General features: G+C 48.5%; 1 long non-coding RNA gene across 1 annotated transcript; it reads right to left on the bottom strand.

Annotated features, from left to right (window-relative positions):
* Positions 1-21,534: 21,534 nt before the first annotated feature.
* LOC134735816 (uncharacterized) lies at positions 21,535-27,242 on the bottom strand. The gene is made up of 2 exons (XR_010119334.1): positions 27,013-27,242; positions 21,535-21,705 (listed from the first exon to the last, which is right to left on the bottom strand). It is a non-coding gene; the product is annotated as an uncharacterized lncRNA (long non-coding RNA).
* Positions 27,243-27,764: the final 522 nt, after the last annotated feature.

Genomic DNA, 27,764 nt, shown 5'->3' with positions numbered 1-27,764 from the left:
TTTTCGACAGTCCTAGGAAACGGACACACTTGCTTTATTTTTCTTTATTGCTCTGATAGCCAACTGCTACTGCACACATTTATTTGCCTGCTTATTCCCTGCACCCAGGATGGAATGCAGGTCTCTTGAGGCTGAGGTCTCATGTTCATATGTTCATGCATCTGTTACAAGAGCTGGCATTTACTCCTTCCTTCAGGAACTATTCATCTGAGTGCTTACTATGCCAGGCCCTGCCTTCTTTTTTTTTTTTTTTTTTTTTTGAGACAAGGTCTCACTTTGTCACCCAGGCTGGAGTGCAGTGGTACGATCTCAGCTTACTGCAACTTCCACCTCCCAAGTTCAAGCAATTCTCATGCCTCAGCCTCCTGAGTACCTGGGACTACAGGCATGTGCCACCACACCCGGCTAATTTTTTGTATTTTAGTAGAGACGGGATTTCACCATGTTGCCCAGGCTGATCTCAAACTCCTGACCTCAGGCAATCCACCCGCTTCGGCCTCCCAAAGTGCTGGGATTACAGACAGAGTGAGCCACTGTGCCCTGCCAAGCTTTGGCTTTTTGAAGCTTACATTCTAGTAAGAAGAGGCAGGTAATAAACAATAAATAGATAATAAATAAGGACAATAAGTAAATAATAAACAATAAATAGGAACAATAAAATAGGTAGTGTGTTAAATGGTGATGAGTGCTATGGAAAAAAATATAGCAGCAAGGGAGATGGTGGGGGTTGGGATGGGCAACAGTGGTCATCAGTGTAGACAGAGGCCTCACCAAGGAGGTGACAGCTGAGCCTGAATAAGATCAAGGAGGAGGCGTGGGGATTTTGGGGTAGAGCAGTACAGGTTGAACAGGGGTTCCCAGAAAGAGTGATTTTGCCCTCCAGGGGACATTTGTCTGGAAATATTAGGGAGTTGCTCCTGGCATCCAGCAGGTAGAGGCCAGGGATGCTGCTAACCATCCTGCAATGCACAGAACAACCCCATAACAAAGAATGGCCCAGCCGGCTGGGCACGGTGGTTCATGCCTGTAATCCCAGCACTTTGGGAGGCTGAGGGCGGCGGATCACGAGGTCAGGAGTTCGAGACCAGCCTGGCCAACATGGTGAAACCCTGTCTCTACTAAAAATACACAAATTAGCTGGGAATGGTGGCATGCGCCTGTAATCTCAGCTACTCAGGAGGCTGAGGCAGGAGAATTGCTTGAACCCGGGAGGCAGAGGTTGCAGTGAACCAAGATTGTGCCACTGGACTCCAGCCTGGGCAACAGAGCAAGATTCTGTCTCAAAAAAAAAAAAAAAAAAAGAAGAAGAAAAAGAATGGCCCAGCCACAAACGTCGGCAGCAGTGAGATTGAGAAGCCTTAAGGGAGAGGGAAGAGGAAGCCCTTGGCCTCGGAGTGCCCTGCAGGGACCAGGTGTCGGAGGAATAGCAAGGTGATCACTGCTGAGATGTTTCACTCTTTGGGAGGCCACGGTGGTGGGGAAGGTTAGAGGGTACTGAGGAAACAGAAATATGTCGCAGGCCATTTTAAGAAGTTCAGTTTTTACTCTAAATAAGACCAGAAATCACTGGAGACTTTCCGCAGATAAGACTTTCCACAGGCTGACAAGTTCCACAAAGATCACTCTGGTCATGGGGTTGCAAATCGACTGAAGGGGGCCATGGCAGATGTAGGGAGACCAGTGGGGACGGTTGGAATGTTCCAGGCCTGCGATGCAGGTGGCTCAGAGCAGGGTGAAGGAGGACAGCAAGGCAGGATTCTGGATCTACTTGGGAAATGTAGTCGGCAGGGTTTGTGGAGTGTGGGAGGGAGGAAGAGGAGGCATGGATGACTTCAAGATCTTTGTTGTTGTTGTTGTTCTTTTGTTTGTTTTTGAGAAAAGATCTCACTCTGTTGCCCAGGCTGGAGTGCAGTGGTGCGATCACAGCTTACTGCAACCTCCGCCTCCCGGTTTCCAGCGATTCCCCTGCCTCAGCCTCCGGAGTAGCTGAGATTACAGGTGCACGCCACCACACCTGGCTAATTTTTGTATTTTTAATGGAGATGGGATTTCACCATGTTGACCAGGCTGATCTCAAACTCCTGACCTCAAGTGATCTGCCTGCCTCCCAAAGTGTTGGGATTACAGACGTGAGCCACTGCAACCGCGACTTGTTTGTTTTGTTTCCAGGCTGGTGTGCCGTGGCGCCATCATGGTTCACTGCAGCCTCTACCTGAGCTCAGGTGATCCTCCCATCTCAGTCTCCTCAGTAGCTAGGACCACAAGCACACACCACTATGCCCAGCTAATATTTTGAATTTTCTTTTTTTTATTTTTTATTTTATTTTATTTTTTATTTTTATTTATTTATTTTTTTTGAGACGGAGTCTTTCTCTGTCCCCCAGGCTGGAGTGCAGTGGCGCGATCTCGGCTTACCGCAACCTCCACCTCCTGGGTTCACGCCATTCTCCTGCCTCAGCCTCCCGAGTAGCTGGGACCACAGGCGCCCGCCAACACGCCCGGCTAATTTTTTTGTATTTTTTAGTAGAGACGGGGTTTCACCGTGTTAGCCAGGATGGTCTCGATCTCCTGACCTCGTGATCCACCCGCCTCGGCCTCCCAAAGTGCTGGGATTACAGGCTTGAGCCACCGCGCCCGGCCATATTTTGAATTTTCTGTAGAGACAGGGTCTTTCTATGTTTCCTAGGCTGGTCTCAAGCTCCTGGGCTCAAGTGATCTCCCCTACCTTAGCCTTCCAAAGTGCTGGGACTTCGATATCTTCTGACCTGAGCTGCTGGGGGGCTGGAGTTGGTGCGGGCTGAGATGGGGACAGCAGTGGGAGGAACAGGCTGGGGGAGGATGAATGCGGGGGTGAGCTATTAGTCATCCAAGTGGAGATGTCACGGAGGCAGTCGGATGATGGAGTGCAGGGGAAGTTTGGGCTGGATGTATAAATGTGGGAGGCATCAGCATCTAGATGGAATTTAAAGCCATGACGCATATGGGCTGAGATCACCTAGGACTGTGGGTGATGAGAAAGAATCGGGTCCAATGGCCAGTCCCTGATGCTCTCCACAGCTTGGACTGTTGGCTGTGAGAATGAACCAACAAAGATGACAGCCAGGCGCAGTGGCTCATGCCTGTAATACTTTGGGAGACCGAGGTGGGCAGATCACCTGAGGTCAGGAGTTCAAGACCAGCCTGGCCAACATGGCAAAACCCCATCTCTACTAAAAAATACAAAAATTATCTGGGCATGGTTGCGGGCACCTGTAATCCCAGCTACTTGGGAGGCTGAGGCAGGGAGAATTGCTTGAATCTGGGAGGTGGAATTTGCAGTCAGCTGAGATCTCACCACTGCACTCCAGCCTGGGTGAAAGAGCCAGACGTTGTTTCAAAAAATAAATAAAGAAAAAAAAGAAAAAGAAAATTGCTCCTTCAAGCCACATAACAGGAGCAGAGAAGGAAAGGTGGGTCGAAGTCCAGCTTGGGCATTTTCCAGGTGTGACCTTGGACAAATTCCTGCCTTCCCCAGTTACCCCATGACACTGTTGTCAAGGATAGAGGAGATCATGAAAAGTGCAGAGCCTCTCAGCTTTGTAAACTGTGAAGCGCCTTCTAAGGATCGGGGGTGATTGCCAACTGAGCATTTCCACAACACCTCCACTGAAATAAAAGCTCAAGGTCGCACAGCTTCTGCTGACATCATTCAGCAGAGAACAGATGCAGAATTTCCAATCTTTCAAGAGCTGTGCACCCTGTTAGCTTGAGGGCCAAGACCTTACCACTTCCTGACCAAGACATAATGCATATAGCATATTAATCTGAAAAAAATTCTAGGAAATAGAAAAACATGCATATAGTAAAGAATTAAAATGGCATAGAAATGTATCCATGGGGCTGGGCGTGGTGGCTCACGCCTGTAATTCCAGCACTTTGGGAGGCTGAGGCGGGTGGATCATGAGGTCAGGAGTTTGAGACCAGCCTGGCCAACATGGTGAAACCCTGTCTCTACTAAAAATACAAAAAATTAGCCGGGCATGATGGCAGGCACCTGTAATCCCAGCTACTTGGGAGGCTGAGGCAGGAGGATCTTTTGAAGCTGGGAGGTGGAGGTTGCAGTGAGCTGAGAGCAAGCCATTGCACTCCAGCCTGGGCGACAGAGCAAGACTCCGTCTCAAGGAAAAAAAAAAAAATTAGCCGGGTGTGATGGTGGGCGCCTGTAATCCCAGCTACTTGTGAGGCTGAGGCAGGAGAATCGCTTTAACCTGAGGGGCAGAGGTTGCTGTGAGCCGAGATTGCGCCACTGCACTCCAGCCTGGGCAACAAGAGTGAAACTCTGTCTCAAAAAAAGAAAAAAAATAAATTTATCCGTGGAAAAACGAAGTCTCCGTCCCACCATGATCCTCTGATACTCTCCCCAGAATCAGAATCACTTACTGTTACCAGGTAGCAGAAATAACCCATGCATGCAAAAGCACAGTACCTTGCCTTTCCTGGTTTTGTTGACACAAATACTGGCATGCTATGCACACTGTTCTGCTCTTTGCTTTTTTGCAGTCATCAGTATATCTTGGAGAATTGCTTGGTATCAATTCACATAGAGCTGTTTTATTGTTTTTAAGTGGCTGTGGAGTTGTATCCACCAAGCAGCTGCATCATCATTTATTTAACCATCTCCTATTGATGGACATTTGGATTGCTTCCAGTCTTTGGCTATTATGAGCAATGCAACAATACATCTCCTAATTTATCTGTCTTGGGCAAGGATTATCTATAGGAAAAATTCCTAGAAGTGGAATTGCTGGGTTAATAGGTCTCTGTATATTAAAGCATTGGTGTATATGTAAGGGTATCTCTGTGTTTAAAGTTTTATAGGATGGCCACATGACTGATGTGCAGGCTTCTTGACTATGTATGGAGAAGAGAAGGTATGTGAAGGTAATTTTTTTTTTGAGATAGAATCTCACTCTGTCACCCAGGTTGGAGTGCAATAGCACAATCTCAGCTCACTGCAACCTCCGTCTCCCGGGTTCAAGCGATTCTCTCACCTCTGCCTCCGGAGTAGCTGGGACTACAGGCATGTGCCACCACGCCCAGCTAATTTTCCTATTTTTAGTAGAGACACGGTTTCACCATGTTGGCCAGGCTAGTCTTGAACTCCTGACCTCAAGTGGTCTGCCTGCCTCGGCCTCCCAAAGTGCTGGGATTGCAGGCATGAGCCACCGTGCCCTGCCGTGAAAGCAATTTTTTAGGAGCTCCATTTCGTGTGTGTTGGGTGGGACATTTTGGGTAACAATGTCTCAGAACTGACATCTCAGGGAAACTTTGGAGAGGAAGTCTCCAGCCTGGGACTGGGTATTCCAAGGAATAGGTGCCCCTCCCTTTGATAGAATTGGGGTCAGCCTGCTGTAAAGATGGGAGGAAGGACAGGATTTAATCATTCATTAGTAGAAAAGATATTTATCAAATTCATACGGTTCTAGCTCAGGGTTCAGCCCTTAGAGCATGCAAAAGGATAGTCCTCAAAAGCCTAGAGCCCATTCATTCTTGAGAGATCTGAGAAAAGGGAAACAAACAAACAAACAAAAAAACAAAACCTAGAGCCCAGTGGAAGAAGAAAATTCAAGCTGGAGATGAAGTCAAATCTCTATAATGAATTAAATTTGGTCGGGGTGGTGGCTCACACCGGTAATCTCAGCACCTTGGGAGGCCGAGGCGGGTGGATCACCTGAAGTCAGGAGTTCATGACCAGCCTAACCAACATGGTGAAACCCCATCTCTACTAAAAATACAAAAAAATTAGCCGGGTGTGGTGGTGCACGCCTGTAATCCCAGCTACCAGGGAGGCTGAAGCAGGAGAATCACTTGAACCTGGGAAGTGGAGGTTGCAGTGAGCAGAGATTTTGCCACTGCACTCCAGAGTGGGCAACAAGAGTGAAAACTCCATCTAAAATAAATAAATAAATAAATGAATTAAATTGCAGGCCAGGCATGGTAGCTCACACTTGAAATCCCAGCTTTGGCAGGCTGATGCAAGAGGATCACTTGAGCCTAGGAGTTGAAGACCAGCCTGGGTAACATGATAAAACCACATCTCAATTTAAAAAAAGCAGAGAGAAGGCCGGGCGCGGCGGCTCACGCTTGTAATCCCAGCACTTTGGGAGGCCGAGGCGGGTGGATCACGAGGTCAGGAGATCGAGACCACGGTGAAACCCCGTCTCTACTAAAAATACAAAAAATTAGCCGGGCGTGGTGGTGGGCGCCTGTAGTCCCAGCTACTCGGAGAGGCTGAGGCAGGAGAATGGCGTGAACCCGGGAGGCGGAGCTTGCAGTGAGTTGAGATTGCGCCACTGCACTCCAGCCTGGGCGACAGAGCAAGACTCTGTCTCAAAAAAAAAAAAAAAAAAAAAAAGCAGAGAGAGAGAGAGATAAAATTAAATTCCAAGCCAGAGAACAGGAAAAATGCTCCTATGCTAACTACTAATGGGTAACAGATACAGAATACTGTTTGTTTTTGTTTTTTTTGAAACAGAGTCTTACTCCCACACCCAGGCTAGAGTGCAGTGGTGCAAACACAGCTTGCTCTAGCCTCAACCTCCAGGGGTCAAGCCATCCTCCCAACTCAGCCTCCCAAGTAGCTGAGCCTACAGGCATACACTACCATGCCTAGCTAATATTTTTATTTATTTATTTATTTAATTTTTTTTTTTTTGAGACGGAGTTTCACGCTGTTGCCCAAGCTGGAGTGCAATGGCACAGTCTCGCTCACTGCAACCTCTGCCTCCGTGGGTTCGAGCAATTCTCCTGCCTCAGCCTCCCAAGTAGCTGGGATTACAGACGTGTACCACCATGTCCAGCTAATTTTTTTTTTTTTTTTTTAGTAGAGATGGGGTTTCACCACGTTGGTCAGGCTGATCTTATTTTTTTCTTTTTGAGACGGAGTCTCGCTCTATCAACCAGGCTGGAGTGCAGTGGCATGATCTCGGCTCACTGCAAGCTCCGCCTCCCGGGTTCACGCCATTCTCCTGCCTCAGCCTCCTGAGTAGCTGGGACTACAGGCGCCCACCACGCCCAGCTAATTTTTTGTATTTTTAGTAGAGACAGGGTTTCACCATGTTGGCCAGGCTGGTCTCAAACTCCTGACCTCGTGATCTGCCCACTTCGGCCTCCCAAAGTGTTGGGATTACAGGTGTGAGCCACCGCACCCAGCAATATTTTTATTTTTTATTTTTATTGTGTAGAGACGATAGAGACGTCTCACTATGTTTCCCAGGCTGGTCCCAAACTCGTGAACTCACATGATCCTTCCACCGTGGCCTCCCAAAGTGCTGGAATTATAGGAATGAACCATCATGCCTGGCCAAACACTATTTGTTTATGTGTTTGTTCGTTTTGAGATGAAGTCTCATTCTGTTGCTCAGGCTGGAGTGCAGTGGCGCAATCTTGGCTCACTGCAACCTCTGCTTCTGGGTTTAAGCAATTCTCCTGCCTCAGCCTCCCGAGTAGCTGAGATTACAGGCACGTGCCACCATGCCCGGAGTATTTTTGTATTTTTAGTAGGGATGGGGTTTTGCCATGTTGTCCAGGCTGGTCTCAAACTCCTGACCGCAAATGATCTGCCTGCCTCAGTCTCCCAAAGTGCTGGGGTTACAGGCGTGAGCCACCGTGCCTAGCCCTGGGTTTTTTGTTTGTTTGTTTTTTACAAGATATTGGATAAGCTTGGATGTCCAAGCTAACAGTAATAGGTAACATTTGTTTTCTCTGGTAGTAACAGGCACTGAGCAAAGTAGTGTCATCTCATGTAAATGTCAGAACAACCCCCGAGACTGGAGTAATTGTCTCCATCCACAGGTGAGGAAACTGAAGCTCAGAGGGGCTCATCCAGTGTCCCCCTGCAGGCAAACCGCCAAATCAGGATGTGAGCGCTGTTCTTTCTGATACCAAAGCCCACTTGAAATGCTTCCTGGAACTGGTCAGACTCCAGCTCGGAAGACAGAACAGACTTAGAAAATCAGAATGTACAAGAAGGTCACTGCCAGGAAGGGAACACTCAAGTGATCAGACTCCAGGGGGTGGATATATTTTTCAGCCAAATGCCTGAGAGTCTACAGGCTACAAGACAGATTAAATTGAAAACATTATGCTAAGTGAAATAAGCCAGACACAAAAGGACAAATACTGTATGATTCCACTTACATGAGGTCCCGTGAATAGGCAAATGCAGAGACAGAAAGTAAATGGTGGTTGCCAGGAGCTGGGAGTGACAGATAACAGAAAGTTAGTGTTTCATGGGTACAGAGTTTTAGTTTGGGAAGATGAAAAAATTCTGGAGATGGATGGTGGTGAGGGTGGCACAACAACGTAAATGTACTTAATGCCACTGAACGGCAAACTTTAGGTTACAATGGAAAATTCCATGTTATGTATATTTTATCACAACTTTAATTTTTAGAGACAGGGTCTCTCTCTCTCTCTCTCTCTCTCTCTCTGGGTCTCTCTCTCTGGGTCTCTCTCTCTCTGGGTCTCTCTCTCTCTCTGGGTCTCTCTCTCTGGGTCTCTCTCTGTCTCTGGGTCTCTCTCTCTCTCTCTCTCTCTGGGTCTCTCTCTCTCTCTCTGGTTCTCTCTCTCTCTCTGGGTCTCTCTCTCTGGGTCTCTCTCTGTCTCTGGGTTTCTCTCTCTCTCTCTCTGGGTCTCTCTCTCTCTGGTCTCTCTCTCTCTCTCTCTCACCCAGGCTGGAGAGCAGTAGTGTCATCACAGCTCATTGCAGCCTCAACCTCCTGGGCTCAGGCTATCCTTCTGCCTCAGCCTCCCAAGTAGCTGGGACAACAAGCATATTTTACCAGAATTTAAAAAATTATTTATTTATTTATTTATTTATTTATTTATTTATTTATTTATTTATTTTTGAGACAGATTCTCACTCTGTAGTCCAGGCTGGAGTACAGTGGCATGATCTTGGCTCACTGCAGCCTCCACCTCCCAGGTTCAAGCAATTCTCATGCCCCAGCTTCCCATGTGAGCCACTGCACTTGGCCTATTTTACTACAATTTTAAAACACATCTGGCTGGGTGCAGTGGCTCATGCCTATAATCCCAGCACTTTGGGAGGCCGAGGCATGCAGATCACCTGAGGTCAGGAGTTCGAGACCAGCCTGACCAACATGGTGAAACCCCGTCTCTACTAAAACTACAAAATTAGCTGGGTATGGTGGTGCACACCTGTAATCCCAACTACTTGGGAGGCTGAGGCAGGAGAATTGTTTGAACCCAGGAGGCAGAGGTTGCAGTGAGCTGAGATTGCACCAGTGCACTCTAGCCTGGGCAACAAGAGTGAAACTCTGTCTCAAAACAAACAAACAAACAAATCCTAGGCCAGGCACAGTGGTTACCACCTGTAATCCTAGCACTTTGGGAGGCTGAGGCAGGAGAATCTCTTGAGTCCAGGAGTGCCAGACCACCCCAGGCAACATAGGGAGACCCTATCTCTACAAAATAAAAAACATTAGCTAGGCGTGCTGGCGTGCACCTGTAGCCCAAGCTAGTAGGGAGGCTGAGGCAGGAGGATCACTTGAGCCCAGGAGGTTGAGGCTGCAGTAAGCTGTGACTGCACTACTGAACTGCAGCCTGGGCCACAGTGGGAGACCCTGTTTCAAAATAAAAAAATAAATAGACACACACACACACACACACACACACACCCTTCACTGTGATCCACCAGGTCCTACACATCTGTCCCCCAAGCTGCTTTTCTCTGACCTCATTTGCTTTCCATCCTCCCCTAGCTCACTCCAATACTACTACCTTGAGGCACTTCCTCCTGTTCTGTTCTCACAGCAAAGCACTCAGGGCCCCAGGGCCCTGAGAATCGCTTGAACCCAGGAGGTCGAGGTTGCAGTGAGCCAAGATTGCACCACAACACTCTAACCTGGGCAATAGAGCAAGACTCCGTCTCAGAGAGAAAAAAAAAAAGGAAGTTCCATCTGTAACTGGATGTGAACAATCAATTGAGATAACTCACTGCCTTCGGGCCAGCCAGGGTGTAGACTTTGAACAGTTTGCATTGAAGGCCCAGAATGTAAACTTCTTTCCATGGCCACACTACCAGCCCTCTGTAATTGTTCATGAATCGTTAACTTCCTGGTATGCATTTTTATTTTTATATATTAATTTGTTCTCTGCTTAAGGGAAAGAAAATTCTGCTGCTGTAACACAATATTGGCTTTTTTTTTTTTTTGAGACGGAGTTTTGCTCTTGTTGCCCAGGCTGGAGTGCAATGGTGCCATCTCGGCTCACTACAACCTCCATCTCCCGCGTTCAAGCAATTCTCTTGCCTCAGCCTCCCGAGTAGCTGGGATTACAGGTGCCTTCCACCATGCCCGGCTAATTTTTGTACTTTTAGTAGAAACGAAGTTTCACCACATTGGTCAGGTTGGTCTCGAACTCCTCACCTCAGGTGATCTGCCTGCCTCCGCCTCCCAAATTGCTGGGATTACAGGTGTGAGCCACTGCGCCCGGCCAATTTTGGCTTTTTAACAAGCCTGCCTGGTTCTGGCCCTCCTCCTTCAGGGAATGAGAACTACCCAAGTGACTTAGAAGGTACTTAAGGAGGCGCTGGCTCTCAAGCACCCACCCTAGACTTGCACAGCCCCGAGAGTGACAGCCTCCTTAAATCCTGGCACCTCTAGGCCGGGCGCGGTGGCTCACGACTGTAATCCCAGCACTTTGGGAGGCCGAAGCGGGCGGATCACAAGGTCAGGAGATTGAGACCATCCTGGCTAACACAGTGAAACCCCGTCTTTACTAAAAATAAAAATAAAAAAATTAGCTGGGCATGGTGGCGGGTGCCTGTAATCTCAGCTACTCCGGAGGCTGAGGCAGGAGAATGGTGTGAACCCAGGAGGCGGAGCTTGCAGTGAGCCAAGATCGCGCCACTGCACTCCAGCCTGGGCCACAGAGCAAGACTCTGTCTCAAAAAAAAAAAAAAAAAAAAAGACTTGCCCTGGTCAGGAGTGGAGCTCATGCCTGTAATCTCAGCACTTTGGGAGGCCAAAGTGGGAGGACCAATTGAGTCCAGGAGTTCAAGGCTGCTACTGAGCTATGATCATGCCACTCCACTGCACTCCAGCCCAGGCAACAGAATGAGACCCTCTCTCTAAAAGAAAAAAAAAAAAAAAAAAGCCAGATGAGGTGGCTCACGCCTGTAATCCCAGCACTTTGGGAGGCTGAGGCGGGTGAATCACTTGAGGTCAGGAGTTCAAGACTAGCCTGGCCAACATGGTGAAATCCCGTCTCTACTAAAAATACAAAAATTAGCCAGGTGTGGTTGCCTGCGCCTGTAATCTCAGCTACTCAGGAGGCTGAGGCAGGAGAATTGCTTGAACCTGGGAGGCGGAGGTTGCAGTGAGCTGAGATCACGTCACTGCACTCCAGCCTGGGCGACACAGCGAGACTCCGTCTCAAAAAAAAAAAAAAAAGAATTTATAAAAGCACAGGGTCTTCCAGAAATTGTGGATTAATTGGTCTGGGGAGAGGACCAAGCATTTGATTTTTTTTGTTGTTGTTGTTTTGTTTTTTTGAGTTGGAGTCCCGCTCTGTCGCCTGGGCTGGAGTGCAATGGTGCGATCTCCGCTCACTGCAACCTCCGCCTTGAAGGTTCAAGCAATTCTCCCTCAGCTTCCCAAGTAGCTAGGATTATAGGCACCTGCCACCATGTCCGGCTAATTTTATTGCATTTTTAGTAGAGACGGGGTTTCACCATGTTGGCCAGGCTGGTGACAAACTCCTTACCTCAAATGATCCGCCTGCCTCGGCCTCACAAAATGCTGGGATTATAGGCGTGAGCCACCACACCCGGCTTGATATAGTTTTTAAAGAGCCCCAGCTGATTCTAATGTGTAGCCACGGTTGAGAGCCACTGTTCTAGAAAACTACAAGCTTTAAACTAGAACAAAAAGAGGCATTTTGGCCGGGCGCAGTGGCAAACGCCTGTAATCCCAGCTACTTGGGAGGCTGAGGCAGCAGAATCGCTTGAACCTGGGAGCAGGAGGTTGCAGTGAGCCGAGATGGCACGACTGCACTCCAGCCTGGGCAACAGAGCAAGACTCCATCTCAAAAAAAAAAAAAAGCAGGGGGAGGGGTGGCATTTTGGCATGTCCATCACTAATGGGATATACATGCACACCATATCCTGGGTTGTAGCTTTGCAGGCAGTAAGTCTAACATTTTTGTTTTTTTCAATTTCAGCTCCACTCCTAAGTAACTATGATTTAGGGTTGTAGGGAAGAAAAAGTACCTTTTCCTCACCCATCACAAGGTTCATGGCTAACACCCCTAAAGAAAGACAGATTAACAAGAGATGAGCGTAACAAATTTCTTTAACCCAAGTTTTGAGTGACTCAGGAGTCTTCCAAAGTGAAGAACCGTGACCCAGGGCACCTGTGTTTTTATGGACAGTCATGCAGCAGTGTCACAGGAGGACAAAAGGGTTTGATCCAATGATGTAGTACACGGTGGGAACTTAGCAAGGCTTGCGTGTTTAGTCTTCATGGTCTCCAGGGACAGGACCGGACCCCCTCTGGAATGAGGGGCTTGGGGCCTACTTTCAGGAGAGGCAGGTCAGAGAAATCTTGAGTGCCCCACTGCAGAAGAGGAAGGCAAGAGAAAGTCAGAGAGTGACCTTCCTGCTTCTATGGCTTCCTCAAATTCCTTCAGCTTCAAATGCTCAGTTTGCCAAAGTGCCGTATTTTGGAGTATTGTGTTCCGAACCCCTACAGGAGAAGTCCGTACTGCTCTAAGCAGACTTGAGCAGGCATCAGAAGCACATGGGGAGCGTGCTAAACACTGATTGAGGGACTCACCCCCACCGAGTTTCTTAATTGAAAGATTTGAGAATCTGCATTTCTTGAAATTCTCAGGCCTTTTGATTAAGAAACTTTTTTTTTTTTTCTTTTTTTGAGACAGAGTTTCACTCTTATTGCCCAACCTAGAGTGCAATGGCGTGATCTCGGCTCACTGCAACTTAAGCCTCCCTGGTTCAAGTGATTCTCCTGCCTCAGCCTCCTAAGTAGCTGAGATTACAGGGGCCCGCCACCACGCCCAGCTAATTTTTGTATTTTTAGTAGAGATGGGATTTCACCGTATTAGCCAGGATGGTCTCCATCTCCTGACCTCCTGATCCACCCGCCTTGGCCTCCCAAAGTGCTGGGATTACAGGCATGAGCCACCATGCCCTGCTGAAGCTTTTTTTTTGAGACGAAGTCTCACTCTGTCTCCCAGGCTGGAGTGCAGTGGCTCCATCTCGGCTCATTGTAGGTTCTGCCTCCCGGGCTCAAGTAATTCTCCTGCCTCAGCCTCCCGAGTAGCTGAGATTACAGGTGCCACCACGTGCAATGGCGTGATCTCAGCTCACTGCAACTGTAGCCTCCCTGGTTCAAGCGATTCTCCTGCCTCAGCCTCCTAAGTAGCTGAGATTACAGGAGCCCACCACCACGCCCAGCTAATTTTTGTATTACAGGTGCCACCACGCCCAGCTAATTTTTGTATTTTTAGTAGAGACGGGGGTTTCACCACGTTGGCCAGGTTAGTCTGGAACTCCTAACCTCAGGTGATCCACCCGCCTCGGCCTCCCAAAGTGCTGGGATTACAGGTGTGAGCCATCACACCCGGCAGATTAAGAAATTTAATCATGGAGTTTGGGGGAAGTGGGGCTGAGAATTTGCATTTCTATCAAACTCCATCAGAATTTAGCAGGTGCTGCTGCTGATCCAGGAAACAGGCTTTGAGAACCAGGGCTCAGTTGATTACTAGTATAATTAACAACCTCTGATCCCATCACTGGCTCCCATTTCAGAGCAATGGTTGGTGCCTGCAAACTTTCATCTCATTGCGTCCACACACAATCCCATGGGGTCCCAGTGTTCTTATCCATGAGGTTACCGAGGCTGCAACATTCACAGTGAATTGTCCAGGGTCACGCAGCTGCAGCCAAAGTCTGGAGTGGAACACTGGTCTAATTACAAGCAGGAGAGAACCTGGAGAGAATCTGGGCAATCAATTTCTTTGGGAGTATCAAAGCAAGCTCTCCCACCACCTGCTTGAGCACATCCAAATCCTTCCGATATACCCAACCCTGCAACAGGCAAAGAGCCTCGCCTCCTGCTGGGAGAGCAGCTTCTTGCGGCGCGGCCTTCGCAAAACTCCGTGGAGAAATGGCGCCCCCTGGTGGCTCCAGAGAGAGCAGCGTTCCATTCCCCGGGCTGGGAGCTCTTGTCTCATGCGTCATGGACATTCTTGGACCCCATCACTAACATGGAAAATATTATTCAGGTCATTCCATCCTAGGAAAGAACTCAGGGTGCTGAAAGGAGGTGGGGACTTCAGAGCTCAGGAATGTAAAGGAAGGGCGGCGGACCGAGCCCTAGGGCTCTCAGGGGGCTGAAATGGCTAAAGCACAGCTGAGAACAATTCGGAGTTTCACCTTTGACCTTCCCAAAGACTTCTGCTGAGGAATTTTCTTCTTTTTTTTTTTTTTTTCCTTCAGACGGTGTTTCACTTTTGTCGCCGAGGCTGGAGTGCAATGTCGTGATCTTGGCTCACTGTAACCTCTGCCTCCCAGGTTCAAGTGATTCTCCTGCCTCAGCCTCCTGAGTAGCTGGGATTACAGGCGTGCACCAGCTAATTTTTGTATTTTTAGTAGAGACGGGGTTTCGCCATGTTTGGCCAGGCTGGTCTCAAACTCCTGACCTCAGGTGATCCACCCACCTTGGTCCCCTAAAGTGCTGGGATCACAGGCGTGAGTCAGCGCGCCCGGCAGAGGAATTTTCAGGACTAAAGCTATAGTGTTGTGATGAGAGTCCTGCGTGCTCCCTGAATGCCGGTGCCCGATTCATAATCTGGTGCATTCGTTCACACATTATTCATTCAACAGATATGCTTTTGCGTGCAGTACTATTCTGGGTGCTGGGACCACAGAAATCAGCAGAACAGACAGAATCTCTGCCTTCACGGATGCCTCCTGCCCTAGAACAGTGAATGAATGAATAAATCAATAGGGAGAACACATGGAGGAAAATAAAGAGATGACACTTAATAAAGAGATGTCATTGAGATGACACTTAAGCAAAACCTGGAGTGAAGAGAAAGAGCAGATATCTGGCGAAGAAGTGTTCCAGGCAGAGAGAACGGTAAGAGCAAAGACCCTGGGGCGTGGGTGTGTTTCTCTAACATGTTTGAGTTCTTTCTTATTTTTTTTGAGACGGAGTCTGTCTCTGTCGCCCAGGCTGGAGTGCAGTGACGCGATCTCAGCTCACTGCAAACTCCACCTCCCGGGTTCACGCCATTCTCCTGCCTCAGCCTCCCGAGTAGCTGGTATTACAGGCGCCCGCCACCATGCCTGGCTAATTTTTTGTATTTTTAGTAGAGACGGGGTTTCACCATGTTAGCCAGGATGGTTTCGATCTCCTGAACTTGTGATCCGCCTGCCTTGGCCTCCCAAAATCCTGGGATTACAGGCGTGAGTCACCGCGCCTGGCCCCCAAAAAAAAGGGCCAGGCGCAGTGACTCACGCCTGTAATCCCAGCAATTTGGGAGGCCTAGTGGGTTGTATTACCTGAGGTCAGGAGTTTGAGACCAGCCTGGCCAACATGATGAAACCCCATCTCTACTAATTTGCTGGGCATGGTGGCACATGCCTGTAGTCCCAGCTCCTTGGGAGGCTGAGTCAGGAGAATCGCTTAAACCTGGGAGGCTGAGGTTTCAGCAAGCCGAGATTGTGCCATTGCACTCCAGCCTGGGCAACAAGAACGAAACTCTGTCTCAAAAAAAGAAAAAAAATAAAAATAAATATGGTGCTGGGTGTGGTGGCTCATGCTGTAATCCCACCACTTTGGGAGGTAGAGGTCAGGAGTTGGAGACCAGCCTGGCCAACATGGTGAAACCCCCTCTCTACTAAAAATACAAAAATTAGCTGGGCGTGGTGGCCTGTAATCCCAGCTACTTGGGAGGCTGAGGCATGAGACTCACTTGAACCCAGGAAGCAAAGGTTGCAGTGGGCCGAGATCATACCACTGCACCCCAGCCTGGGTGACAGAGCAAGACTCCGTCCCCCTCACCCCCAAAAAAGAGAGAGATGGGGTCTCTCTATGTTGCCCAGGTTGGTCTTGACCTCCTGGGTTCAAGGGATCCTCCTATCTCGGCCTCCCAAAGTGCTAGGATTACAGGCATGAACCACTGCGCCCAGCTTGAGTTCTTAAAAAAATTTTTTTGTAGAGATGGGGTCTTGCTATGTTGCCTGGGCTGGTCTTGCACTCCAGATCTTAGGCAATCCTCCCACCTCAGTCTCCCAAAGTGCTAGGATTACAGGTGTGAGCCACCATGCCTGGCCTAGACTAGACTGTTGATGATGGAGTGGGATGTATCTCTTCATATCCAAGAACCACTTACCTTGTTATTAATTCAACAGTTTTTATTAAATCAACTTATTTTATTTTTTGTTTATAGAGACAGGGTCTTGCTATGTTGCCCAGGCTGATCTTGAACTCCCCAGCTCAAGCAATCCTCCTGTCTGGGCCTCCCAAAGTGCTAGGATTACAGGTGTGAGCCCCCATGTCTGGCCTGAAATAAACGCACTTTTTTTTTTGAGACAGTCTTGCTCTGTCGCCCAGGCTGGAGTGCAGAAGTGTGGTCTTGGCTGACTGAAACCAGGCAAAATCTGGGCCGGGTGTGCTGGCTCACGCCTGTAATCCCAGCACTTTGGGAGGCCAAGGCAGGGGGATCTCCTGAGGTCAGAAGTTCAAGACCAGCTTGGCCAACATGGTGAAACCCTGTCTCTACTAAAAATACAAAAATTAGTTGGGGGTGGTGGTGCACGCCTGCAATCCCAGAGCTACTGGGGAGGCTGAGACAGGAAAATCGGTTGAACCTGGGAGGCGGAGGTTGCAGTGAACCGAGACTGCACCATTGCACTCCAACCTGGGCAACAAGAGCGAAACTCCGTCTCAAAAAAGAAAAAAATCTAAATAGGCCAGGCACGGTGGCTCATGCCTGAAATCCCAGCACTTTGGGACACCGAGACAGGAAGGTCACTTGAGCCCAGGAGTTCAAGACCAGCCTAGGAAACAGAGTGAGACCCTCCATCTCTACTAAAAATTAAAAAAATTAGCCCAGTGTGGTAACACACGCCTGTAGTCCCAGCTACTAGGGAGGCTGAGGCGGGAGGATCGCTTGAGTCTGGAAGGTGGAGGCTGCAGAGAGCCGTGATAGCTCCACTGCATTCCGGCCTAAGAGAAAGAGCCAGACCCTCACGCCTAATCCCAGAACTTTGGGAGGCTAAGGTGAGTCGATCATGAGGTCAGGAGATCAAGACCATCCTGGCTAACATGGTGAAACCCTGTCTCTACTAAAAATACAAAAAATTAGCCGGGTGTGGTGGCGGGCACCTGTAGTCTCAGCTACTCAGGAGGCTGAGGCAAGAGAATGGCATGAACCTGGGAGGCAGAGCTTGCAGTGAGCCGAGATCGCGCCACTGCACTCCAGCCTGGGCGACAGAGTGAGACTCCGTCCCCCCAAAAGAGAAAGAGCCAGACCTTGTCTCAAAAAAAAAAGAAAGAAAAGAAAAGAAAAACCTGAAATACTTATTTCAGCCTGATAGAGTCCATTGAGGAGAGAACAGGAGAGAAAGGGGAGATGGTAGTGGTAAACATGGCTTTGAGAAATTTTACTAAACAAAGGAGCAGAGAAATGGGACCCTCTGTGGAATGACATCCCCAGAGGTGTCTAGCTAGATAAGACAGTAAGATTTGCCGGGCACGGTGGCTCACACCTGTAATCCCAGAACTTTGGGAGGCTGAGGCGGGTGGATAACTTGAGGTCAGGAGTTCGAGACCAGCCTGGCCAACATGGTGAAACCCCATCTCTATTGAAAATACAAAATTTAGCTGGGCATGGTGGGCGGGCCCCTGTAATCCCAGGCAGGAGAATTGCTTGAACCTGGGAGGCGGAGTTTGTAGTGAGCCGAGATCGCACCACTGTACTCTAGCCTGGGTGACAGAGCAAGAATCCGTCTCGAAAAAAAAAAAAAAGATTTAAGTGCATGTTGACACCTTGTATGGTCCCAGGATTTGGGGCCTGGGTCTTGCCTTGTTTCTAGATAATCTGGTTCAGTGCCAAGATTTTAAATAGCATCTCCATGCTGATGACTTCCTTATTCATATCTCCTCTCTCCAGCACACATCCAAATCTACAGACTGGCTGGCGTTTTCAGCTATCAATTGTCCAGAACAGAACTCTTGACTGCCTCTTGCCCCACCCTCTGCCGCTTCCATAGGGCTTCATAAGCATGAGAGTAAGGAGTGGTCCTTGTTCTCTTTTCCTCCCACTTGGCTTCCAGGCCATTAGCAAGCATTGTGGGCTCCCACCGTCACCCCCATCTCTACTGCTCCCATCTTTTAGTCTCTCTGTCTCCACCTTTGGCCCACGAATCACTTTTCCACTCAGCAGTCAGGCAGATTTGAAAAAGTAAATCAAGTCACGCCAGTCTTCTACTTAAAATTCAACATTGTTATCCAGGACAACCAGAATAAAAACCAAATTGGCCAGGCGCAGTGGCTCACGCCTGTGGTCCCAGCACTTTGGGAGGCCAAGACGGGCGGATCACGAGGTCGGGAGATCGAGACCATCCTGGTTAACACGCTGAAACCCTGTCTCTACTAAAAATACAAAAAAATCAGCCAGGCCTGGTGGCGGGCGCCTGTAGTCCCAGCTACTCGGGAGGCTGAGGCAGGAGAATGACGTGAACTCGGGAGGTGGAGCTTGCAGTGAGCTGAGATAGCGCCACTGCACTCCAGCCTGGGCGACAGAGCAAGACACTGTCTCAAAAAAAAAAAAAGAATAAAAACCAATTTTTTTTTTTTTTTAAATAGGGTCTTGCTCTGTCACTCAGGCTGAAGTGCAGTGGTGTGATCATAGCTCACTGCAGCCTGGATCCTCCTGCAACAGCCTCCCAAGTAGCTGTGACCACAGGTGTCCACTACCATGCCTGTTTTTTTTTTTTTTTTTTTTTGAGATGGAGTGTCGTGCTTGTCACCCAGGCTGGAGTGCGATGCCAAGATCTCGGCTCACTGCAACCTCCACCTCCCAGGTTTAAGCAATTCTCCTGCCTCAGCCTCCCGAATAGCTGGGATTACAGGTGCATGCCACCATGTCTGGCTAATTTTTGTATTTTTAGTAGGGACAGGGTTTCATCATGTTGGCCAGGCTAGTCTCAAACTTCTGACCCCAGGTGATACATCCGCCTCGGCCTCCCAAAGTGCTGGGATTACAGGCATGAGCCACTGCACCTGGCCTAATTAGGAATTTAATTTTTAATTAAAAAAATTTTTTTATTATTATTATTTTTTGAGACAGAGTCTCACTCTGTTGCCCAGGCTGGAATGCAGTGGCATGATCTTGGCTCACTGCAACCTCTGCTTCCTGGGTTCAAGCAATTCTCTGCCTCAGCCTCCCGAGTAGCCAGGATTACAGGCGCCTGCCACCATGCCTGGCTAATTTTTGTATTTTTAGTAGAGATGGGGTTTCACCATGTTGACCAGGCTGGTCTTGAACTCCTGACCTCATGATCTATCTGCCTTGGCCTCCCAAAGTGCTGGGATTACAGGTGTGAGCCACTGCGCCCGGCCAATTTTTTAATTTTTAAATTTGTTTGTAGAGATGGGGGTCTCCCTATGTTGCCCAGGCTGGTCCTGAACTCCTGAGCTCAAGCAATCCTCTGGCCTCAGCCTCCCAAAGAGTTGGGATTACAGGTGTGAGTCACTGTGCCCGGCCCCAGACTTTTCAGTGGCCTCCAAGTTCCTCCATGATCTCTTCCTGGCCTCTGATTTCATCTCATACATTCTCTGCCTTCTTCATCATTTTGTTCTCCAAGAATCTATCCCCTGCCATGCCCACACCACCCCCACCACTGGCACCTCTTGAATTTCTCAAACTAAGATTTCCTTCCAATGGCATATTGCGTGGGATTCTCTCTTCCGATATCTGCACATGGCCAGTTTCTTTTCATCCATCTCAACTTAAACATCACAGGTGGATGCTTTTGTGCAAACACAACCTCCCTGTCCGATCTGCCCCACATCCAAATGTGGCCTTGTCATGTGGCCACGCCTAGCTGCAAAGAAAGCTGGGAAATGTAATATTTAATTGGGCAGCTCTGTGTTTCCTTTTAGTCACATCCCCCAAGGGCAGCACTGTCTTGATTACTCACCGTGACATGCGTTTTACATTTACACAAATAGCCTCCTATTTTTTTTTGAGACGGAGTCTCGCTCTGTTGCCCAGGCTGGAGTGCAGTGGTGCGATCTCGGCTCACTGCAAGCTCTGCCTCTCAGGTTCACGCCATTCTCCTGCCTCAGCCTCCTGAGTAGCTGCGACTATAGGCACCCACCACCACGCCCAGCTAATTTTTTTTGCCTTTTTAGGAGAGGCGGGGTTTCACCATGTTAGCCAGGATGATCTCGATCTCCTGACCTCGTGATCCACCTGCCTTGGCCTCCCAAAGTGCTGGGATTACAGGCGTGAGACACCGTGCCCGGCCAGCCTCCTGTTATTTATACTTAACTTTTCACTCTGTTTTGAAGCTCTGTACTACTCCAATGCTGATGAGTTCCTGTCACCTGGATTCCAGGACTTGCCCCAGATCCTAGCCTTCCAGAAGCCTAGTTTCAGCCTTTTTTTTTTTTGAGACAGAGTCTCACTCTGTCGCCCAGGCTGGAATGCAACGGTGTAATCTCGGCTCACTGCAACCTCTGCCTCCTGGGTTTAAGCGATCCTCCTGCCTCAGCCTCCCAAGTAGCTTGGATTACAGGCGTGTGCCACCGTGCCCAGCTAATTTTTGTATTTTTATAGAGATGAGGTTTCACCATATTGGCCAGGCTGGTCTCCAACTCCTGACCTCAGGTGATCCGCCCATCTTGGCCTCCCAAAGTGCTGGGATTACAGGCGTGATCCACCGCACCCGGCCTCCAGCCTTTCTTTTGAGTCAATAAGCTACACCATATTCTACCAATATTTTTACTTGAGTCAGCAGTGGTTTCCTACACCTGCAACTCAAGAACTCTAAGGGTTACTGCCTCCATTATTTGTTAAGGCACCACAAGACTTTGCTGGACTGTACATAATGCTTTAGGTCAATAAAATCATCATCATCCTAATGACAACTGAGGAGAAAGTCATGATAATATCAACCTATTGAGCACTATGGCTTTTTGGTTTGTTTTGTTGAGACAGGGTCTCTGTCATGCAGACTGGAGTACAGTGGCGTCATATCAGCTCACTGCAACCTCTGGCTCCTGAGCTCAAGCCATCCTCCCGCCTCAGCCTCCCGAGTAGCTGGGACTATAGGCAGGTGCCACCATGCCCTGCTAATTTTTTTTTTTTTAAGTAGAGATGAGGTCTTGCTATGTTGCCCAGGCTGGTGTCGAACTCCTGGGCTCAAGCTATCCTCCTGTCTCAGCCTCCCAATGAGCACTATATTAGTTAGCACATAGATTCTGTACAAAGATCAAGAGAGAACAGTCTACTTTATTTCCCATTTAGTAGTCCATCTATAAGGGGTTGAGAGCTATTTGGGTGGCTTCCTGTTCTCTGGCTGTGCCCCAGGCTCCTCCTATCTTGTTGCTCAGTGTCCTCAACACATGGCTTCCACCTTAGGGACCAAGAGAGTCACTCCAGCTCCTGCAGGAAAGAAAGGAAGAGAGAGGGAGGGCACTCTCTTTTCCGTTTATGGTCTTGGTCCAGGAAGTTGCCCACCTTCTGTTCCCATCCCATTGGCCAGAACGTTGTCATGTGGCCACGCCTAGTTGCAAAGAAAGCTGGGAAATGTAATATTTAATTGGGTAGCTCTGTGCTTCCTTTTAGTCACATCCCCCAAGGGCAACGCTATCTTGATTACTCACCGTGACATGCGTTTTACATTTACACAAATAGTCTCCTGTTACAGAGTTCTTTGGTTTCTGCTTTCACTCTGTTTTGAAGATCTCAAAACGGGTCTCTGTAAATATCTAGTCCATTTCTTCGGCTTCCCCATCTTCTGTGCATTCACCACATTTTACCAAAGTACTCTCCTAGCAATGGCCCCCATATGGCCGCCTCCACACACATCACTGCCTCTTCTCCCCAGGAAGGAGATGCCGGGGCATAGGCTATGTGGGTGCAAAACACTGCCAGGTTGCTCTCCCACATAGCAGCTGCCAGCCCACACTCCTGCCAGGTGCATGTGGGGGTTCTATAGTCCCATAAAAGGTATTTTATCCATTTTTGTCATGTCTGTAGTTGGACATCTGTTGTTTTTTGCATGGCCAGCATCCATTCTTTTTTTTTGGCCACTGTGCCCTAGCATTCTTTCGGGAAACTACCTTTTCCCTCATTCTCAATCCACGTGATTCAGATGGGACTGAATCTCTTATTTACTGGTGTGACCATGTGACGACACACTGGCCAACCACCATCTAGCACCTCCCAATCAATCCAGTGAAGGCATGTGACTCAGACTGAATCAAATTAGAGGCAGCTCAGGACTTTCACTGGAACTGTTGGGAAAAGGGCTTTCCCTCTCTCTGTGGGTGGTTAAGCTAGAGTGGGTAGAGGCCAAGACTGCTACGATCTCAGGGTAGAAGCTACCTGAGGGTGAAGCAGGCCTCCACAGAAGAAAGTATAGCTGAGAGATGAAGAGAGAGGCTAATTCTCATACTGTGAGAACCAGCCAAGCCTGAAGGTGACTTGCACTAGAGCTTTCATAAGTTACATAAGTTTCATAGTTACATAAGCCAATAAATTCCTATTTATTTATTGAGACAGTCTCGTTCTGTTGCTTACACTGGAGTGCAGTGGTGCAATCTCAGCTCACTGCAACCTCTACCTCCCAGGTTCAAGTGATTCTCCTACCTCAGCCTCCCAAGTAGCTGGGATTACAGGTGCGTACCACCATGTCCAGCTAATTTTTAAATTTTCAGTAGAGACGGGGTTTCACCACGTTGGCCAGGCTGGTCTCAAACGATCCACCTGCCTGGCCCTCCCAGAGTGCTGGATCACAGGCATGAGCCACCATACCCAGCCAAATTCTTTTTTACATAAGCCAATTTGAGTTGGGCTTAGGTCACTCAAAAGAAGTCAGACTAACCCCACCCATCCTGGTGCTAGGCATACAGTAGGTCATAGGACAAATGTTTGTTTTTTCTTTTTTTTTTTGGTAAAGAAAGTCAGATTTATTAGAGAAAGTATGAAGATACACTGCATGAAAGCAACGGGCAGCACAGCAGAGAAGGGGCTGTCTGCAAATGTTTGTTGAATGAATGAATGAGCCCATGTGTGGGAATAAATGAGACACGAGAGACAGCTACCCAGTGACGTGTAAATACCCACAGTGAGTTATCCAGGAGTTCAGGTGAGGAACACAGGCTTATGTATTTTGCTAAATATAAATTCTAAGGCTAAACAAGACACATGTGAGCTCATTCATTCATTGCACTTCAGTTTTGTTCCTTTTGCTTTCAGATAATCAGATCATGACAGGCGCCAGCCACCACGCCTGGGTTATTCTTGTATTTTTAGTAGAGACAAGGTTTCATCATGTTGGCCAGGCTGGTCTCGAACTCCTGACCTTAGGTGATCTGCCTGCCTTGGCCTCCCAAAGTGCTAGGATTATAGGTGTGAGCCACCATGCCCGGCTCTAAGAGGGTATCTTTTTTTTTTTTTTTTTTTTTTGAGGCGGAGTTTTGCTGTTGTCACCCAGGCTGGAGTGCAATGGCGCGATTTCAGCTCACTGCAACCTCCACCTCCCAGGTTCAAGTGATTCTCCTGCCTCAGCCTCTTGAGTAGCTGGAACTACAGGCACATGCCAGCACACCTGTCTGATTTTTGTATTTTTAGTAGAGACAAGGTTTCACCGGGTTGGCCAGGCTGATCTGGAACTCCTGACCTCAAGTAACCTGGTTGTCTCGGTCTCCCAAAGTGCTAGGATTACAGACGTGAACCACCGCGCCCAGCCAAGAGGGTATCTTAAGACCCCACTGCATTCCCCCTAGAGGAATAGAGACTAGATAGGCACCACAGGACCCTCTCTTTTGCAATTTTCTAGGTATGTCTTATTTTGTGCTGATTTTTATGAAAAGTGAGTACTGAGAAATCCTGAGTGTGGATATTAATCCCATACATCTTACAGTGATTTATATTAAAATTAAATTTGAATTTTTTTGGTCTTTTACTTGAGTATTCGTAAAAAGTAATAAATGTATTTCATTTTAAAATTACCAGTGTTCAGTCCAGGTGCAGTGGCTCACACCTGTAATCCCAGCACTTTGGGTGGCCGAGGCGGGAGGATCACTTGAGGTCAGGAGTTCGAGACCAGCCTGACCAACACGGCAAAACCCCATCTCTACTAAAAATACAAAAATTAGCTGGGTGCAGTGGCACACACCTAGTTCCTGCTCCTCGGGAGGCTAAGTCATGAGAATTGCTTGAACCCAGGAGGCGGAGATTGCAGTGAGCCAAGATCATACCACTGCAGTCCAGCCTAGGCAACACAGTAAGACTCTATCTCAAAATAAATAAATAAATGTAAATAAAATAAAATTACCAGAGTTCAAGCACAACACAGGACATGTGTGACAGGCCTGTGTCCTTTGCATCTCTTACCTGTGATTTGCTTTTTTTTTGAGATGGAGTTTTGTTCTTGTCACTTAGGCTGGAGTGCAATGGCACGATCTTGGCTCACTGCAACCTCTGCCTCCTGGGTTCAAGTGATTCTCCTGCCTCATCGTCCTGAGTAGCTGGGATTACAGGCACCTGCCATCACGCCCAGCTAATTTTTGTATTTTTAGTAGAGGCGGGGTTTTACCATGTTGGCCAGGCTGGTCTTGAACTCCTGACCTCAGGTGATCCGCCTGCCTCGGCCTCCCAAAGTTCTGGGATTACAGGTGTGAGCCACTGTGCCTGGCCCCTGTTATTTGCTTTTGTATTGAGATACAGTCTCACGTTGTCACCCAGGCTGGAGTTTGTGGCATGATCATGGCTCACTGCAGCCTCAACCTCCCAGGCTCAAGCAATCCTTCAACCTCAGCCTCCCAAGTTGGTGGGACTACAAGTGCCTGCCACCACACCTGGCTAATTTTTGTATTTTTCGTAGAGGCAAGGTTTCACCATGTTGCCCAGGGTGCTGTGATTAGTTTTTGTTTTTGAGATGGAGTTTTGCTCTTGTTGCCCAGGCTGGAGTGCAATGGCACGATCTCGGCTCACCGCAACCTCTGTCTCCCGGGTTCAAGTGATTCTCCTGCCTCAGCCTCCCGAGTAGCTGGGATTACAGGCATGTGCCACCACACCTGGCTAATTTTGTATTTTTAGTAGAGACGGGGTTTCTCCATGTTGGTCAGGCTGGTCTCAAACTCCTGACCTCAGGTGATCCACCTGCCTCAGCCTCCCAAAGTGCTGGGATTACAGGTGTGAGCCACCACACCCAGCCTGATTTGTTTGGTTGGTTTTTTTGGAGATGGAGTCTTGCTCTGTCGCCCGGGCTGGAGTGAAATGGCACAATCTTGGCTCACTGCAACCTCCGCCTGCCGGGTTCAAGCAATTCTCCTGTCTCAGCCTCCCCGGTAGCTGGGATTACAGGCATGCGCCACTATGCCCGGCTAATTTTTTGTCTTTTTAGTAGAGACGAGGCTTCACCATGTTGGTCAGGCTGGTCTTGAACTCCTGATCTCGGCCTCCCAAAGTGCTGGGATTACAGGCGTGAACCACCGCACCCAGCCTGATTTGTTTTTCATCTATTTTTCAACCTTGAATTTCCAATTAAAAAAGAAATCCTGAGGGTGCCAACTCTCCAGGAGCTTAATAATATTTCACTTTGGGCCTGGCAAGGTGGCTCACACATGCAATCCCAGCACTTGGGAGGCTGAGGCAAGAGGATCCCTTGAGACCAGGAGTTCGAGACTAGCCTGGGCAACATAGCAAAACGCTGTCTCTACAAAATACGAAAAATTAGCAGGGTGTGATGGTGCGCATCTGTACTCCCAGTTACTCGGGAGGCTGAGGTGGGAGGATTGCTTGAGCCTGGGAAGTGGAGGCTTCAGTGAGCTGTGATCTCACCACTGCCCTCAGCCTGAGTGGCAGAGGGAGACCCTGTCTCAAAAAAAAAAAAAATTTCACTTGAGGAACGGACTTTTGAATTCCCAAGCTAAAAGAAATCATAAGTATAATTATAATTATGGTATATTATTGTTGCATCTAAGTAGCAAAAGAAATGAATCAGTTAGGAATTTTTTGGGCTTTGGGCTTTAAATAGCAGAAACCATGATTTAGAATGGTTTACATGGCCAGGCATAGTGGCTCATGCCTGTAATCCCAGCACTTTGGGAAGCCGAGGCAGGAGAACTGCTTGAGCCCAGGAGTTTGAGACGAGCCTGGGCAACATGGCAAGACCACAATCTACAAAAAATAAATTAGCTGGGTGTGGTGGTGCATGCCTGCAGTCTCAGCTAATCGAGAGGCTGAGTGGGAAGGATCACTGGAGCCCAGGAGGTCAAGGCTACGGTGAGCCATGTTCACACCACTGCATTCCAGCCCAACACAGGGCATGTATGACAGGCCAGCAACCTTTGCATCTTTGACCTGTGATTCACTTTTGTCTCATAAAAACAAAAACCAGGCCGGGCGCGGTGGGTCACGCTTGTAATCCCAGCACTTTGGGAGGCCGAGGTGGGCAGATCACGAGGTCAGGAGATCCAGACCACGGTGAAACCCCGTCTCTACTAAAAATACAAAAAATTAGCCGGGCGTGGTGGTGGGCGCCTGTAGTCCCAGCTACTTGGAGAGGCTGACGCAGGAGAATGGCGTGAACCTGGGAGGCGGAGCTTGCAGTGAGCTGAGATTGCGCCACTGCACTCCAGCCTGGGTGACACAGCGAGACTCTGTCTCAAAAAAAAACACCAAAAAACAAAAACAAAAACAAACAAACAAAACAGAAGAAAGGAAAAAAGAGTGGCTTACATTTTTTTTTCCCCAAAAATCTGGAGGTAAGTATCTGCTGTCGCTGGCGGAACAATACCAGTGCTGGCTATTCTGTGATCATCTTGGCTTTCCCTCTTGGTAAACAAGATGGCTGCTGCAGCTCCAGGAATCATGTGAGTATTCAAAGCAGGAAGAACAGGAAAAGGGCTGGAGCCAGTTGTGTCTCTCCCTTTTATCCGGAAAGCAAACATTTCTTGGAAATCCAACAGCAGAGTTGGCAACTGCAGTTGCAAAGGAACCTGGGAGAACAAATGTGAAGCTTTCCAGCTTCTAAAATAGGAAGAAGAATGGCCGGGCATGGTGGCTCGAGCCTGCAATTCCAGCACTTTGGGAGGCCGAGGCGGGCGGATCACCTGAGGTCAGGAGTTTCAGACCAGCCTGGCCAACATGGTGAAACGCCGTCTCTACTAAAAATACGAAATTAGCCAGGCGTGGTGGCCAGTATCCCAGGTGCATGCCTGTAATCCCTGCTACTCGGGAAGCGGAGGCAGGAGAATCGCTTGAACCTGGGAGGTGGAGGTTGCAGTGAGCCGAGATCATGCCATTGCACTCCAGCCTGGGCAACAAGAACGAAACTTCGTCTCAAAAAATAAATTTAAAAAAAAAAATAGGAAGAAGAAAAGTCACAGGTTAGGGATGGTAGTTGGCTTAGCTAGTAGGCTGTATCTGTCACAAGAAAGATCACAGAAGCCACAGTGTTCTAGAATATTGAAATCTCTTGTCCTCCTTTC

Source organism: Symphalangus syndactylus, chromosome 24 (genome assembly GCF_028878055.3).
Source record: "Symphalangus syndactylus isolate Jambi chromosome 24, NHGRI_mSymSyn1-v2.1_pri, whole genome shotgun sequence".
NCBI lineage: Eukaryota > Metazoa > Chordata > Mammalia > Primates > Hylobatidae > Symphalangus > Symphalangus syndactylus.
Note: the sequence above shows the minus strand (reverse complement) of the source record. Positions and strands in the feature narration are given on the sequence as shown.